This window comes from Oncorhynchus kisutch, linkage group LG3 (genome assembly GCF_002021735.2).
Source record: "Oncorhynchus kisutch isolate 150728-3 linkage group LG3, Okis_V2, whole genome shotgun sequence".
NCBI classification, from domain to species: Eukaryota; Metazoa; Chordata; class Actinopteri; order Salmoniformes; family Salmonidae; genus Oncorhynchus; species Oncorhynchus kisutch.
Window position 1 is genome coordinate 41,510,766 of NC_034176.2, and position 5,614 is coordinate 41,516,379.

Below are 5,614 nucleotides of genomic sequence, written 5' to 3' on the forward strand. Positions count from 1 at the left end.
CTGTTCTGTCACACACACACATGCACTATATCTCTCTATCTTTATCACTCTCTTTCTCTCTATCCTCACTCTCTTTTTTTTATCCACCCTGCCTCTCTGTATTCCTCTGCCCCTCTGTAAAATATTGATTTCCCCCTAAATCTTTTCTTTCTCCAGTAGCCCTTTCCTGCAGTCAAATTACCTAGTGGTCCCACGGGTAGAATGTTATCAATAGTTTTCATAATTAATCAAATAAAATAGAAATGTAAACTCTGGAAATATAGTGTTTCTGTGTCAAACTGTTTTTTAAAATATATATTTCAGTCTTCTGTGATGTATAGACAGTGTAATATTGGGATGCAAACTCAACATATAATACATTTCAACTCTATATCTGACATGGTACAGGTCTCTTCTTTTTTTGTAAGCCCATAATCATGTGTGTGAGGGGTATGCCTTTGTTTCAAAGTAGATTTGTTTACGACAACCAAGAAACGCTGTGTGACCCTGGTTTAGCCCACTGTAGGAAAAGGTTATAGGAATAGAGGGATGAGAAAGAGGAGGTATACAAAACAAATCGGACCTCCTGTTTCTCATCCCCTTTATCACTCCAGACTTCAAACCCTCTCAGTGCTTGACATTGCTGTTGCTACCCCCCACCCCCCCCCCCCACCCCCCACCCCCCCAAAGAGAGTCACACACACTCACATCTCATCAATGTCAGCTCAGCAGTATGCAGAGATGTGCGTGCGCACTCTGCCATTCATAAACTGAATGGACCAGAGGCATATAGACAGAGGCGTCAGTTCACCCAAGACGAGTAACTCATTTCCTGTATCCTGTTGTTGGAGGGTGAGGGGGAACTCTGGAGATAAATCTTTCTCTACCTCTTTCTCCTCTCTCTCTCTCTCTCTCTCTCTCTCTCTCTCTCTCTCTCTCTCTCTCTCTCTCTCCCTCTCTCTCTCTCTCTCTCTCTCTCTCCCTCCCTCTCTCCCTCTCTCCCTCTCCCTCTCTCTCTCTCTCTCTCTCCCTCCCTCCCTCCCTCCCCATATAGACAGGCTTTAAGATTATAGGGTCTCTTTCCCCAGATAGACAGGCTTTCAGATCATAGGGTCCCCCCACCCTCTCTCCTGATTTAGCGTGGGATTCGGTGGATGCCATTACTCAAACACAGGCTGTCAGTGCAGATAACAGTTGTCCGTTGTTGAACACTGCACAGAGTGCTGCCTAGACTGCCAAAATCTGGAACCATTTTTCCCTCTTCACTTTGCATGATCTCACATTCGGCTTTTTACATGGCCGCTCCATGTCAAGCCATCAACCAGGGTATTTTAATCATTATTTTAAAGACTTTGTCACATATCTTAAAAATCATAATTAGTGGGGGAAATGACTGCGTCATTTTGTAGCTTCTGCATCTTAAAATGTCGATTCAGCATCTTATTAAATGTACACGTGGAGATCCACAGCAGAATAGTTGGATGCTTTTTCTGATAAATGTATCAGTCTAACTGACCGTCTCTCTGACCAACAAGCACTACTCTATACCTAATATAGTATGTTTTTTGTGAGGGGGTTTGCTACTGTTCTTGATCTTGGTTTCTCATATCCAAATTGGTATTTTATTCCTGGATATCTAGTGCTTTCTAGTGGTCAATACCAGGATGAGCTGGTTGAGAATTAGTTGTGCCGGTTGTCCATACCGGTCAGCACCAGCCCACCTCAACCACTCATGAGCTTACTGTATGAAACACCCCTTTGTTTGGCTTCACAGTGGGTGGTCCCGCTAGACGCCATGGCAACGAGGGAGGAAGCATGTGGTTTTGCAGTTTCCTGTTCCATGGATGACAGCCTGGTTGGGTGTGTGTTATTGATGTGCTGTTGACGTGTCATTGTGAAGACAGTCACGCTCTGAGAGAACATGTTCCTCTGACCTGCACCTGTTACCAACCCTCCCAAAGCCATACGTTCACCTCCCCCCCTTCCCATTAAATACGTAGTCCAACCCATCATCGAACATCCTTTGAATGGTAGTGTCTGTTCGAGCCATTCCTCTGCTATCTTTGTCATTACAGTGAGATCACAGTGGCATCCGGAGCTCAATATGTTTGGTTCATCTATAGCTCTGTCAGTACTGGGCATGAGTGATGGGTCATTCGCGAAGGAACACCTCTTTTGTCTGGTTTGTGGACAGCTTCGCTCAGAATGAGGAATTAGCGCCAAGGTCAAAGTACATCGCCAACCAGAGCTCCCAAATATCGCAGTCTCCCCCTTGTGGTGACACTTAGTATAAAATGCTTCCAGTGTAATGTCTGGAAGACATATTCTTAGACAGAGTATCTAGTTCGAAAAACAAGATAGTGAAAATAACACAAAACTGTGACCATAAATATGTGTGTGTCACACTGACATAATGGCAGGCAACGTTTTAGGCTTTACATTAGAGTTGCCATTTTTTTGTGGTTTCAGGGAAGGGATAGTGAGGTAAGTGCCACTTCTTTTGCCAGTTCTTCTTGTCTTGTCAGGTCGTACCCGAATGTTTTTTCCTGTTCCCAAGTTTTTGTTTCTCGTCTTCCCGGTGCTGAACCTTCTGCCTGTCCTGACCCTGAGCCTGCCTGCAGTCCTGTATCTGCCTGACAATAACCTGGATTTACGAACCTCTGCCTGCCCTTTGCCTGTCACGTGTGTTAAAATAAATATCTGAGATTGGAACTATCCGCCTCCTGTGTCTGCATCTGGGTCGTGATACATCAAATCAAACTGTCTTAGTCACTCCTCTTGAGCAGTTCGAGGAACACAATAAAATAACAATAACGAGGCTATATACAGGGGGTACCGGTACCGAGTCAGTGTGCGGTGGTACAGGTTAGTCGAGGTAATTTGTACATGTTGGTAGGGGTGAAGTGACTATGCATAGATATTAAACAGCCAGTAGCAGCAGTGTACAAAACAAATGGAGGGGGGGTCAATGTAAATAGTCCAGGTGGCCATTTGATTAGTTGCTCAGCAGAATTATGACTTGGGAGTAGAAGCTGTTAAGGAGCCTTTTGGTCCTAGACTTGACGCTCCGGTACCGCTTGCCATGCGGTAGCAGAGAAAACAGTCTATGACTTGGGTGACTGGAGTCTCTGACAATTTTTTGGGCCTTCCTCTGATACCGCCTATTATATAGGTCCTGGATGGTAGGAAGCTTTGCCCTAGTGATGTACTGGGCCATTCGCACTACCCTCTGTAGCGCCTTACGGTCAGATGCCAAGCAGTTGCCATACTAGGCAGTGATGCAACTGGCCAGGATGCTCTCGATGGTGCAGCTTTAGAACTGTTTGAGGATCTGGGGACCCATGCCAAATCTTTCCAGTCCCCTGAGGGGGAAAAGGTGTTGTTATGGCCTTTTCACAACTGTCTTTGTGTGTTTGGACCATGATAGATCGTTGGTGATGTGGATACCAAGGGACTTGAAACTTGCGACCCGCTTCACCACAGCCCCATCGATGTTAATAGGGGCCTGTTCGGCCCGCTTTTTCCTGTAGTCCACGATCAGCTCCTGTTGTCCTGGCACCACACTGCCAGTTCTCTGACCTCCTCCCTCTTATCATTGTCGGGGATTTCTTGCCGCACAGAATATTTGGTAAAATTATACATTTCCTGTATGGTTTATTTTTTTCTTCTTTTTTTTACCCCCTTTTCGTGGTTTCCAATTGTTAGTAAGTACTATCTTGTCTCATCGCTACAACTCCCGTACGGGCTCGGGAGAGACCAAGGTCGAAAACCATGCGTCCTCCGAAACACAATCCAACCAAGCCGCACTGCTTCTTAACACAGCGTGCCTCCAACCCAGAAACCAGACGCACCAATGTGTCAGAGGAAACACCGTGCACCTGGCTACCTTTGTTAGCGCACACTGCACCCGGCCCACCACAAGAGTCACTGGTGCGCGATGAAACAAGCATATCCCTACCGGCCAAACCCTCCCTAACCCGGACGACGCTAGGCCAATTGTGCGTCGCCCCAAGGACCTCCCGGTCGCGGCCGGCTGCGACAGTGCCTGGGCGCGAACCCAGAGTCTCTGGTGGCACAGCTAGTTCCAAACCACTGCGCCACCCAGGAGGCCCTTCTGTATGGTTTCTTAATCAAAAGGGGACCATAGAATTAGTTTACCCCTTTGGCTCAACATACCCCACTCACCCCTACAGTCTCTTTTAGCTGAACGGAGCTAAATGATCTGGCTCACCGAAAAGACTGGGAATGCCCATCACTAATAGGCATGTCTGTGACTGCGTGACAACATGTATGTATGATGTGTGTTCAGCACACACTATGAGTATTTTATTGAGTCTCTCTGTGTGTGGCCTAGCTGAAAAGTATTTGAATGGTCTGCATTAGTTTCATACTAACTGTCTGTCTCTCACGAGAGGCCCTTTTGGTGTGTTTCTTTGCATGTGTGGCCTTGGTGAAGATGATCAGAATAGTTTGCGTAACTCTGGGTTCGAGCATTTTGTATAAACCACTGTGGGTTATTGGTCCTGGTGCTGTAACAAAAACAAGACCTCAAAGAGCCATATATATTCTCTCTCTCTCTCTCTCTCTCTCTCTCTCTCTCTCTCTCTCTCTCTCTCTCTCTCTCTCTCTCTCTCTCTCTCTCTCTCTCTCTCTCTCTCTCTCACACACACACACACACAGTATTGTATAACTAACCTTGTGGGGACACACAATTCAGTCCTGTTCAAAATCCTATTTTCCCTAACCCCTATACCTAACGCTAACCCTAGCAATTACCCCAAAACGTAACCTTAACCCCAACCCTAAACCTAACCTTAGCACTTAATTCTAACCCTAACCCTAAACCCCCCAGAAATAGCATTTGACCTTGTGGGGACTAACAAAATGTATCCAGGTGGTCAAATGTTTGTTTGTTTAATATTATTCTGGTCCCCACATACACACACACACACACACAGATCTGCTGATCCGGCTCCAGGTTCTATCCTGGGACCGATCAGAGCAGAAAGGTGAGGTGAAAAAGGGTGATGATGGGGAGCAGTTGGCTGTCGTTTGGTTACCACTCCGCCACACAGCCCTCCCGCTGACAGCACTGACGTGATCATTCCAACACATGCATCTTCCCCGGAATGTTATTCCTACAGTCTACACTCTTAGAAACAAAGATTTGTTCTTAAAGGGGTACACTTGTCCCTGTAGAGGTACCCTGCAAGGTATGTCATTTGTACCTTTTAGTTATAGGTACAAAATTGTACCCTTGAAATTCGTACCGTACCCTTTCCTGCAGTCAAATGATCAAATCACCCTCTAGTGGCCTTATGGGTGGAATTGTATTAATATTTTTCCTAATTAATAAACATTAATTAACCACTAAGGCCGATGTCCGTTCCCTTGTGGAAATCGAATTAGCATGATTTAAAAATCCCCATAAAAATACATCTGTTTTTGTTGTTGCATAAGGATGAGTCTCAATCCACCACATCCGCAGTGAAAGAGCTAGTGTTTGACATCCCGAAACTCAGCCTTGTCACTAAATCGTCTGGCCTACAAACAATTATGACCCATCTATAGGGCTCTCACTAACATGATGGTGTTCTCTGTTTTGCTCTATGACCTCCCCCATGCTCCCACGTCA